Source organism: Brassica napus, chromosome C2 (genome assembly GCF_020379485.1).
Source record: "Brassica napus cultivar Da-Ae chromosome C2, Da-Ae, whole genome shotgun sequence".
Classification (NCBI taxonomy): Eukaryota; Viridiplantae; Streptophyta; class Magnoliopsida; order Brassicales; family Brassicaceae; genus Brassica; species Brassica napus.
The window spans coordinates 45,946,306-45,959,179 of NC_063445.1; the positions used below are offsets into that span (position 1 = coordinate 45,946,306).

A 12,874-nucleotide genomic window follows, 5' to 3' on the forward strand; every position below is an offset into this window, starting at 1 on the left:
TACCTCGTACCCTGCTATATTTAATGTTATGACAAGGGCATCGTCATGAGGTCTATCGAGGTCTAATGTCTCACTCTCCCAGAAAGAGATCTTAGTGTTAGACTCAGGCTTGGTCGGTTTGGACTGAGTGTTTGACACAGCTTTCCGTACGTGACTTTTAATAGAGTTAACGGAGTCTTGACACACATCGGACCCTCCAAGGATGTAATCGATCCTTGAGCCAGGGCTCGATTGGGGAGGTGGTTTACTCAAGAGGGCCTCGATTTGTAGGCTTTTTCCTTGTGGAAACTTTCCAAGGATCATATCGACTCTCTTTTTGGGAGCTGGGGGTGGTGAGTCTGTTTCTTTTTCAGGTGACCTCTCGCGTTTTGGAGAGCTATCTCTGGGACCTCTCTTCTGATAAGGTTGTGGCTTTTTGAGGTCCACATCTTTTATTTCTCCGGCTGCGAATTTAGCAGCCAGTTGTCGTTGGAGGTCCCAACATTCTTCGGTTGAATGTCCCTTTCGATCGTGGTAAGAGCAATGTTTGCTCTCGTCATAACCTTTGGACCAGGGGGCTTTAGCTGTCGCGGCGACAGGTTTTTCTTCCTTGTCTTCCTCGACTACGTAAGAATGTTCTCCCTGGGTCTGATTATTTCGGGAGCTACCTCTTTTGTGAGGTCCCTTTCCATCGGAGGCTTCGCCTTTCGGGTGACTCTGGGGTTTTCTGTGGAGCTTATCTAATGCTGCCATTTCCTCCTCCAAGGTAATGTATCTAGAGGCCTTATGGAGGGCGTCGTCGATAGTTGGAGGGGGATTTAGCGTTAGCTCCGAGAAGAAACCTGATTTATACCAGAGACCTCTCCTAAGAGCCTCAATGGCTACCTGATCGTTGGGATTCGAGAGTTTAGTTCTTACTGCTCTGAACTTTTCGATGTAGACTCGCAGTGAGTCTCCCAGTCCTTGTCTGATCTTCCAGAGGTCAGCCTCAGACGCTTGTTTCAGGATGTGAGTTGAATATTGCTTCATAAAGGCGTTAGCCAATTGATCGAAACTGTCTATAGAGTTCGGCTCGAGGCTGGAGAACCATTCGAGAGCTGTTCCGATCAGGTTTTCGGCAAATGTTCTGCAATATCCTGCATCACACTCTTCCTTTGTGAAGTGAGCTTTAACGATAGCTAATCGGAAGGCTCTTAAATAGGCCTTTGGGTCTGCGTTCCCATCGTATTCAGGAATCTTAATTTTTCGAGTATCTCTTATGTAAGAGTTGGCAATTCTATCGGTGAACGGAGTTCCACGAGTCTCCTCAATTAAGCTCTCGATTTCGGGAGCTGAGCTCGTTACCTTGTGAACTTGAGCTCCCAATTTCTGGAGAGCTGCGTGGGTTCGCTCCATGTACCTGCGAATTGCGTCAGGTCCCTCGAAGGGAAGGACATTTGGGTCATTATCAGATACTCGGCGAGCAGGTTCCTGGTGAGACCGAGCTCGGTCGTCTTCCCAGCTAGCTGGCGAAATAGGTCGCTCATTGGTCCTTAGGCTCCGAGCGAGGTTAGTGCGGAGAGCTGCAGGATCAGCATCCGTCCTTTGGTATTCGTCTGTGCTTGGGGTTGAAACCCTAGCTTGAAACACTGAAGCTGATGTTCTGGCCCCGGACGGTATGTTGGTTCCTGCTCCAGACCCGGAAGGAGGTGGCGGTGGAGGCAAACGGGTGCTCCCACCGGTGTTTCGATCAGGCATGGAGCTAGTTGTAGCTACATTGCTCCCCATGGTGCTGGTGATAGGAGGGGTAAACGCAGGAGCTGTCCTAGCGCGAGGCGTTTGGAAAGCAGGTTCCTGCCCTTCTGCACCTGGGCTATCAGGGGAGAAGTTCAGGCGCTCTCTAGGGAAGGAAGGGTCAGCTAACCGTTCATGGAAAGTGACTCCTCTTCCCTGGTGGACGGACGGTTGGGTCGTTGCGGATTGAGATCTGGTTATCTCTTCGAACTGTTGCTGCCGTTCGGCTAACTGTTGCACCGTTCGCTCGGTCTCTTGAGCTTTGTCCACTAACTGGAGCATCATCCGACGGATCTCAGAAAGCTGATCTTCCGTTTGGTTCGGAGCGGATTGATGCGATGGGTTATTGAGGGCTGAGGACCCAGAGTTGGTCCCTCCGGAGGCTCTCGGGTTATTTGCCCCCGGAGCAGTGCGATTCGGTGAGCTATTGCTCTGGTTCGATTGATCGGGGTTAGATGGATTCGTTCCGTCTAATGGATTCATCCTTTAAACTTTAGAGAAAGGGATTCGATTATTTGTCCCCACAGACGGCGCCAATTGTGAGAGACAAGGTTTCACTTCTTAGATTTAGGTTAGGTCAAGAGAGATGAATGAGAATCGTGGGCTGAATCCCGTAAATAAACTTGAAGAATGAATATGATTTTATTGATGAGTTGAAAGATGATGAATACAAAGGGATGTATCTTGAGATGATTACTAAAGAATACGTAATGCTTTTAATCTAGTACAAAAGTTGATATATGGAAAGAGATGGCTTGTCTTTTATCTTCTCCGTCTTTATATAGTCTAGGTTTCGTTGGCAACCCTTCAACTGTTCTCCGAGATATTCAGCTTCAATTACGGAACTCGCTTTAGGCTCCTTTTGACCGAGTCTCTTAAGGTGTTAGCTCACTTTCTGTCGTGACCTCTGCTATGATGTCTCCCAGGTCCAGTCGTCAGCTCGGCTTTCAGCTCCCTTTGTTATGATGGGCTTATCGCAACCCACATGCTAGCTCACGCTTATCGGTACCTCACCTGAGGGTTATATTCGGGTCCAACACTCCACCTGAGCGGGTAGCACTGTGGTTGGAATGGTTCCAGCTGGTAACCCTCCGGTCTGTTCAGCACCATCCTACCCCACTGCTCTAGACGCTCCAGTTGCCTCCTTCCCTTTCCGAGATTTATACTTTCTTGTACCCTTAGGAGTTACCGACACAAACAAAAGGTTAGTCCACCACTGAACACACAACCTCAATCACTCCTAAGTTAATCAGTACAAAAGATTACTTAGAACCCAACTATCTCACCATGAGTCCAAACGGCCAAGTGTGTGGTGAACCAATAACCCAACAAATCCTAGAATCAAGAATGCTCTGATACCAACTTGTAAGACCCGATCCTGGATTCCCCAATCCAACCAGACCGCAGCCTCACCAAACAATACAACCAGTTTCATTTACATATTCAAGTTCAAGTGTTAAAAAATTCTAAGTCTTTTTCTTAGTTTTGAAGTTCCAACATTGACTAAGGCAAATAGGATATTTCATAGATAATAACCAAGGTTCATACATCATTCATCATCCTAATAAATAGATCACACACTAGAATCGCATAAGTTCACAAGTTGCACAATAGGCTACAATAATTACACAATTTTCCGAATCAACCCAATCACCACACATCTTCCCATGGCCGCGATCCTCATGGTGCTTTTCCCTTACCACGGTCCATTTCTGGTCCTGGTTCCAACACAGACAAACACACAATCACAAGGTTATATTACAAAACAAGAATCAGTTCACATTGCATGGTCAGATCCAATCTAGACAAGAACAATCATCAAAAATGTCAAATCTGACCCCTTTAAAAAGAGATCCAAATACCAAATAAAATTCATGATAATTGATGACAATTCAGAAGAAAAATATTCCCATAATCAGATTCAAAAGAACCGGCTCAGATCATGGTGATCTCGGCCATGATCAGCCCACACAAGAACAAGGGGCTTTCATGGGGATTTGATCAGGCCTAGGCCTTAAGATCGATAGATCCTTCCCTGTAACATCATAAAACAATCCCTAGTACAATATACATGAAGAAAACAGAGTAGAAGAAGTCAGAGTAAGGAGTAGCCAATCAATCCAAACCGGCCAGACTCACACGGCCATCATCCGCGGCCTTGTCCGGTTACTCTTGGCTACACCTCTCACCTTAGGAGTTCGGTATCCAGGGGAGACTTCCTTCTCTTTCTCCTTTGCCTTCTCCTTGTCTTTCTGTCTCAAATCCATCCTCTTGATCAAACGCCCAACACACCAGGAATACTCAAGAACAATCTCTTGGATCAAATCGGCCAATCCAAGGTTTGTGTCTCTCTTTCTCTCTTGAATTTTCTCTGTGTTTCCCTCTGTCTCCAGATGAATAAAATCGACCAGAATGGCAGAAATCAGAGAGTGAGGACGACTTAAACTGCCCTCAACCCCCTGGGGTAGCAGTTACCAAGAAACAGATCCCTTCTTCCCAAAACCGCTCCATAACCGTACCATAACCGCCCATTGGCGGTTTCTCCCCTTTTCTTCCTTTGACAAATCGATCACTGAGCCTCAGCTCACACTCTGGAAACTTGTCCACTCCCTTTCCCAAGCCTAAGACCAATTTGGTCGAACCGTCCCATACCCAGACCATCGGCTCGCCCAGTAACCGTCCCAGACTCGTCCACACTGATCCGAACCAGAACGTACCGTTCACCGGATTGAGCTGACCTCCAGCTGTTCCCAGCTGAGTGAGCTAGTCCACCAGCTCCCGTGAGCTGAATAGATCTTAGTGAACTGAATACCAGCTGAACCGAGCTGATTGAACTCAAACCAACACTCGTCCAGCTGCCTAAACACTCACTCAACTCCTTTAACCTTGTTTCCATCCTATCCTGGTTAAGTCTCAGCTGACTGATGCCCTTAACCTTCATTTAGGGCCATGATACGCTTGTCTCAAGGTCCAATGACCTGACTGGTGCGTCTCCCCGCATCATGGCCCGTCCGGCCAATCCTATCTAGGATCGGGGACATGACAGTGATAGCTTTGGCCTCCTTGGGGTTTTGGTCAGATTTTCCAGGTAGAGATCCTTGCTGGCGAGTCTGGTGAGTGTTCATGGAAGCAAACTGATTCTCTAAATTCTTGACTGTAGAAGCAAGATGTGAGAACTTGTTGTTGAGCTCATTGTAGCTCCCATCAATCTTGGAATGAAGGTTCTTCAACTCATAACCAACATGCTTCTCACTTCTAGTCTGAGACTCCAAGATTTGTTTCAGCAGGGTGTCAGTGCTGCTCTCTTGAGGAGCAGAGGAACCAAATGAGGGGTTTTGCTGAGGTTGATAGCTGCCTTGCTGGTTGTTTCGAGGCGGATAACCACTCTGTTGGTTGTTGGGATAGGATTTCTGTTGGTAGTTGTTGTACTGAAAGTTGGGCTCTTTTTTGTACCAGCTACCATTGTTGTTGATGAAACACAGCTCTTCCTGACCTTCCAAACCCTCAACCTCAGGGACAACAGGTGGTGTCTCTTGGCTTGGGTTACCAACAAAGTGCAGCTGCTCTTGTGTGGCTTTATCAGCAAGGAGGATGTCTATCTTATCCTGTAGAGCTTTCAACTCCTTCCTTGTCTGCTTATCATCTGTTCGACTGCCTCTGTCGTGGTCTCCACTGTAGACTGCATCATTCTTTACCATGTTGTCAACCAGCTCCTCTGCATCTGCCTCAGTTCTCCCCAAGAAGAACCCATTGCTAGCTGTATCCAGTCTGGCCCTGTACTTAGGAAGAGCACCACGGTAGAATGTGCTCATCAAGCTCTCCTTAGAAAAACCATGGTGTGGGCATTGAGGTTGGTAGCCCTTGAATCTCTCCCAGGCTTCACTGAAGCCTTCCAAGTTCTTCTGTTGAAAGCTGGAAATCTCATTTCTCAGCTTAGCAGTTCTTGAAGTAGAGAAGAACTTCTCCAAGAATGCTCTCTTGCAATCATTCCAAGTGGTGATAGAGTCGCTGGGTAGAGACTTCTCCCACTGACGTGCCTTATCCCCCAAAGAGAAAGGGAATAGCTTGAGCTTTAAGGCATCTTCGGACACACCATTGTTTTTTGACAACCCACAGTAGCTGTCGAACTTGTCCAAGTGATCAAATGGGTCCTCTAGAGCCAAGCCATGATACTTGTCATTCTCGATCACGTTGAGGAGTCCTGACTTGACCTCAAAGTTGTTGGCTGCCATAGCCGGTGCTCGGATTCCCAGTCTATGCCCATGAATGTTGGGCCGGTCATAAGTACCAATGGGTCGAGCTGCTCGCGGTTGGTGTTCTGCCCCGTACGGTTGATCTTCCATATCAATATCGAATCTCTGCAAGTGGGCTTGTTGTTCTTCTTCTCTTCTAGCTCTAGCACACTCCCTCTCAAAAGCTCTGATGTCTGCTACTATTGGAACTAGGTTTGATGGACCTCTGCTCCTCAAGTTCATACACCTGAAAGTGAAAGGTAGGTGAAGAAGAAGAATCAGTAACAAAACAAAATTAAAATGACTTAGTCTCAAGCAAGTGACTAAATCTCAATGTTTAAATCTACTCAGAATTTGGCAACGGCGCCAATTTGATGGTAAGAGTTTTCAAGGCTCCCAAGACAAATGTTGTAGTATAGTGAATGTCGAACCAGTTCTGTGGGATATCAAAGCACCGAGAATGCAAGTACTCACTTAATCTAAGTGCAACCAATGATTTAGATGGGTTTTAAACTACTACTAATACTAGAAAGCAATAACAGAATGATACTTTCTTGACTAAGGGAAAAGAGAACTCATGGGCATAGGGATTAGACCTTGGGTGATCAAGTATCGAACTAAGGATGACAAATGATCAATCAAACTATCAACCTTAAGCCTAGACACAATTCTAAGCAAGCTCTATGTCTAGATGAATGCTCATTTTCTAACATGTCTCAAACATCAAATGTCTTTGGTTGAATAATATGAAAGCAATCATTACTAACAAGTCTATTAGCTATTTTAGCACCTTTAACAACAAATGTCTTTGGCAAAGTATACTAAAAGCCTAGGAGAGTTATCTCAGGCATTTCATCAAACACCTTTTGGGTGGGAAATGTCTATTGATCAACTTTTGAGTCGCCAACTAAGAAGATGCATTATGAATACTCTACTAGCAAGGAACAAGAATGATCTACACTAAAACATCCTAGAACTAACCTAATCACCTTTAATCTCCCTAACCCATGAATTCAAAAAGTGATTACTCACTAATCTCTATGATTCCTCTTAAACCCATATTGGATTTCAGATTAATCATTTAGAGAAATAGATAAGAAATCAACAAAAACACAAGATGAAAGCAATGAAATCTGAATCAAAAGAAGTTTTTACTAGTTCTTCTCTCTAGAAAAGAGATTATCTGCCTCCCATGACTTACAAAAAGTACTTAACTTAGGTTTAGAAAGTGTAAAAACATCAAAAATAAATGACTAAAAGGCCCCTGAAATAACATAAAAATCGTCCAAGCAAAACACGCGGAGCGACCTAGCATAGTCGCTCCCGACGCGTTTCTTCGTGTCTCGCCCCGTCAAAACGCGAGCGACTTGAGCTGGTCGCTCTGGCTGGTCGCTCTGGCTGGGAGCGACCTTGGTAGGTCGCTCTGAGGGGTCGCTCCAGGATGCTCGATTTTGGTGTCTCCGGACGAGAGGACGCGGGCAACCTTGGTGTGTCGCTCCAACAAGTCGCTCCAGACTTCGGGAGCGACCTCAGTGGGTCGCTCTGAGAGGTCGCTCCGGGCTTCGTTTTGTGCCGTCTCGCCATGGAAACGCGAGCGACCTCGGAGCGTCGCTCTGGCAAGTCGCTCTGAGAGGGGTGTCTCATGATAGAAACGCGAGCGACCTCTCCATGTCGCTCTGGCTTGACCGCTCCGGGATGTGTGTCACATCGACTTCACGGCGTCTCTTTGGTGCGCTGCTCGTCCGTTGATCGCTTTAAACACTTCTTTTGAGCTCCAAATGCACCCAAATGCCTTCAAGAACTCCATGTGGTACTCCAATACCTGATAAAGACTCATGTATGCAAAATGCAACCTAAACATGGCTAAATCCTAGTCTATATGATCAAAATGCACATGGGTGAATGGATAAAACAATGTAAATATGCAAGATATCACAAGTTGAAAGTGCTTTCTGATACATTGTCTTTATCTGAATCGAGTCTATCTACTCATGATCATTGTTCTGTTTGTCCTTTAGTTAAACAGAAGCGTGTCTCTTTTCCATTTTTCAATCATAAAACTGAAAAACCTTTTGAGTTGTTACATTTGGATACTTGGAGACCCTTTTCCATTGAGTATGTTCATGGTTACAAATTTTTTTATACTATTGTTGATGATGCAACTCGTGTTACTTGGGTTTATATGATTCGCAATAAGAGTGATGTTGCTGTTATTTTCTCTACGTTTCTTACTCATATTACAACTCAATATAATGCTAAACCGAAAGCTATTAGAACTGATAATGCCCATGAACTGCGTTTTCCTGATTTGTTGCTAAACATGGCTTCATTCATCAATTTGCTTGTGCTTATACGCCTCAACAAAACTCTGTCGTTGAGCGTAAGCATCAACATCTCTTAAATGTGGCTCGCGCATTGTTATTTCAATCCAACATTCCACTTGTGTATTGGCCTGATTGTGTGAGTACTGCTGCTTTTTTGATAAATAGAAAACCTTCGCCATTGCATAACAATAAGACTCCTTATGAACTTCTTTTGCGAAAACTTCCTAATTACAAAATGCTTCGTGTATTTGGATGTCTTTGCTATGTTAGCACGCTGTTGAACGATCGTCACAAATTTAGTCCACGAGCTCGTGCTTCAGTTTTTATAGGTTATCCTTCGGGTTACAAAGGTTACAAAGTTTTGGATCTTGAAACGCATTCCATTTCTATATCACGCAATGTCGTTTTCCATGAAAAAGTTTTTCCATTTCATGATTCTAACTCCTCTATGTTTGATTTCTTTTCTCATATTGCGTTACCTGCCTTTGTTCCTTTTGTTCATGTTTCTTCTGAACGTGTTATTGCATCTCATCCTCCATCTGCATCTCATCATCCATCAACATCTCTTCCTCCATCTGCATTTCATCTTCCATCACCATCTTATCCTCCATCTGCATCTCATCATCCATCTAATGTTGTTCCAGTGGTTTATGAAACTGTTACGACAGAAACTGCAATGGTTCCTTGTCATGCTGAGAGACCTCGCAGACAGACTAAAACCCCATTGTACTTATCTGATTACCATTGCGCTATTTTACTATCTCATTCATCTCATTTACCCTCTCATCATACTACACCTTACCCTCTTTCCTCTGTTCTGACCTATAAAAGAGTTTCTCCATCCTTTTATCAATTTCTCTTATCATTCTCTGTGGAAACTGAACCCAAAACCTTTTATGGGGCCATGACTTTTGAACGGTGGAGAGGTGCTGCGAATGATAAACTCAATGCCATGGACTGAACAAGACTTTGATTGTTGTCTCTCTTCCTCCATGGAAGAATGTGGTTGGCTGCAAATTGGTTTTCATCATTAAGTTTCGACCTGATGGCACTATTGAGCGTTACAAGGCTCATTTAGTTGCTAAAGGTTATACACAACAGGAGGGTGTTGACTATAATGAAACCTTTTCCCCTGTTATCAAGCAAACCAGTGTCAAGCTCATGTTGGCACTTGCAGCTTCTAAAGGATGGAAGTTATCACAGATGGACATATCCAATGCTTTCTTGCATAGCACACTTGATGAGGAAATCTATATGTCTTTGCCTTAAGGATATACTCCTGGTCCAAATGAAGTTTTACCTCCCAATCCTGTTTGTCGACTTCACAAGAGTCTCTATGGCCTTAAGCACGCCTCACGCCAGTGGAATCAGACGTTCACAAAGGTTCTTGTTGATGCTGGTTATACTCAATCTGAGTCTGATACAAGTCTTTATGTTAAAGCTTCTCCTACGGCTTTTGTTGCTGTCTTGGTATATGTGGATGACATTGCCATTGCTAGTAATAATGATGAGGAGCTTTCTGCATTGAAGTCGACACTTGTTGCTGCTTTTAAGATCAAGGATCTTGGTCTTATGCGGTTCTTTCTTGGGCTGGAAATTGCGCGTTCTGTCTCTGGCATCTCTGTTTGCCAACGCAAGTATGCTTTGGACTTACTAGAGACTGTTGGACTTCTTGCATGTAAACCTGCGAGTGTACATATGGATCCTTATGCGCATTTGAGTCTGGAGGATGGTACTCCTTTACCTTCTGCTCGGCCTTATAGAGAACTCATTGGTCGATTGTTGTACTTGACGATAACACGTCCTGTCATCACTTTTGCAGTTCACAAACTGAGTCAGTTTCTCCAGCGACCTACTGATGTTCATCTACAGGCTGCTCATCGATTTCTTAAATATGTGAAAGGCAATCCTGGTCAAGGTTTGTTCTATCCTTCGAATTCTGAGCTATGTTTGAACGCTTTCGCCGATGCTGATTGGGCTTCTTGTCGAGATACTCGTATTTCTACTACTGGTTATTGCGTTTATCTCGGCACTTCTCTCATTTGCTGGCGTTCTCAGAAGTAGAAGGTGGCTAGTCGGAGTAACACTGAAGCGGAGTATCGTAGTTTGGCCGATGTCACACGAGAGATCTTATGGTTTCAGAAGTTGTTGCGTGACTTTCACATTGTTGTTACTGCGACTGCTAAGTTGTTTTGTGACAGTAAGTCAGCCATCTACATCGTCACGAATCCTGTTTTTCACGAGAGGACCAAACACGTTGAGCTTGATTGTCACATTGTGCGTAATCAGCTGAAAGCTGGAACTCTCACTGCGATTCATGTTACTAGTGTTAATCAGCTCTCCGATATATTAACCAAGCCTCTTCATCCTTCTCCATTTCATTTTCTGCTTGGTCGACTCTCGGTTTCAAGCCTTTATCTTCCTCGTGATCCAGATTAAGGCTTGAGGGGGGCGTATCAGATATAGTGTAGGTTAGCATGTGGTGTATGTTAACAGTTAGTTGTACAGTGTAAGTTAGCTAACCACACTTGTATATAAGCTAGAAACAGAGTGTACGGTAAGCTTTAATGTGAGATTCATATTCATAACAAACTCGTCTTCTCTCTCGCATTCTTTCTAGTTTTTTATTTCTCAATATTCTTGATAATCTATCTTTTGGTATACCGTATGTTTATATGTTTTGTTTTGTTAAATCTTGTGTTTCAGAAAAAAAAATGTTTCAAAAAACAGAACTAGCGTCTTCTTTTTTGTGTACCTAGCGATAAGATATTAAAATTACAAATGCGTACTGAATAAGATATATTTAATTACATGAAATCTAGCTTAGATTTTGGTTTGGTGGTAAAACAAAATTTTAGCAAGGTGGGTCATAGGCTCATAGCTATTTGAATGGGACACTATTAAAATGTCTGCACAAATCGGGATACATTTCTCCTGGTCACAAACTAATCATCTCACTTTTTCTTTCCCTTTTACCTTTCCTTTATACTACTAATTTTCTAAATTTCTAACTCCATCTTCATTTTCCAACTTCTTTATAAAATAATAATTCATGTTTATTGAAAGTTCATTAAGAAATAAACCTTTGTGTTACCCTAATCCTAAATTCTTAATGATAAGGCATTCAGGAGAAATCCATTTGAGAATTCATATAGTTCAACTGATCTTTGTGGTTTTTTCCCCTTTGGTTCAAATAGCTTTTTATATTTCTTTCCACAAATAATTTGGGAGTTTGTAGATAATCTATCCCTTTATTTTTTTGTCTTTTTCCTTGTACTGCACTTAGAGTTCAATCAATAAACCATACAATGCTACAGCCTACAAGCAAATGAGTGGTGGGTCTCTCACGTGTGTTCACTTGCAAAAGAGACCTCTTTCACGGAAGCACAGTTAGACAACAGTCACTTAAGCTCTCTTAAAATATTGTATTATTTCCGATCTCTAATTGATCCCAGTATTAGTTGTGTAGACGCAAGCCTTGGGCCATTTCGAATAATACGAACAAGTTTACAGCTAATACGGTGGAGACGTATTTACAACGAATAACCAGAAGTTTATGATACGGGTTTTATGTGCAGAGAAACTAGCTTTGACTTTTGCATTACGTGGTTCTTTAACTAACGATAAAATAAATAAAATAAACGTTTTACTGTCTAGAAATCAAGCAATTTATATGTCTAAACCAGTCATATATTCGGGATGTGAAACCAATTATGTATGATGTCATGTTTGATTCACCTCAAGATGTCAGAGCATCTTTATCCGGGGTTCTCAGTGAGGTTCTTAGTACGTGAACCCCTGCAAAACCCTTAAAGATCGGTTACAAAAACTACTAATTAAGAACCGATTTTAGTGAATTTTTTACACTGTTTGCGGATTCCACTGACTAGTGGCGGTCTACGATTGATTTGTTTTTAATTTTTTTTTTTAGACAAAAAAAACCTAAGAAATCAAAATGGGTTTCTTAGGAATAAACATGCTATTATGATGTTTGATTCAACAACAATCACTACAAGAAAACATATGCTTAACGACGAAAATTAACGAGGAAAAACAATCCTCGTAAATTTGCGTCGAATTTACGATGAATTTACGTGAAAAACTAAAGTCATCGTTATTTCCTCGTAACGTAACGACAAAACTATTTCGTCGTAAAGTGGATGTAATTTTACGAGTATTTTACGAGGAAAAACTATTTCCTCGTAAATACGACGTAAATTTTGCGTGGTATTTACGAGGGAATAGTTTACGTGTATTTAGCGAGGAAATTTTTGAATCCACCAACTTCATAGGTGTTACACGTTTTTTTTGCCCACCTAATTAATTTTCGTCGTAAATTCATAGGAAAATTACAACTACCAGATTCGAATTTTCCTATAAATATGGATGTTTGAACATCATTTTAAACACACCAACAACAAAAAACGTGAAAGAAAAAAAATGGCTGGCTCCGGGACTATTTACGAGTTGCGGAAGTGGATGTATATGCATAGAGATGCTAACGGGAGAGTGACGAAAGAATACCTTGCGGGTCTGGAGACATTTATGCATCAAGCAGATTCAACA

The 12,874-nt window shown here is 42.8% G+C and overlaps 1 non-coding gene across 1 annotated transcript; it reads left to right on the forward strand.

Annotated features, from left to right (window-relative positions):
- The first annotated feature begins 5,580 nt into the window (after positions 1-5,580).
- On the forward strand, positions 5,581-5,687 carry LOC125582583. Its single transcript, XR_007320040.1, has one exon. It is a non-coding gene; the product is annotated as a small nucleolar RNA R71 (small nucleolar RNA).
- Positions 5,688-12,874: the final 7,187 nt, after the last annotated feature.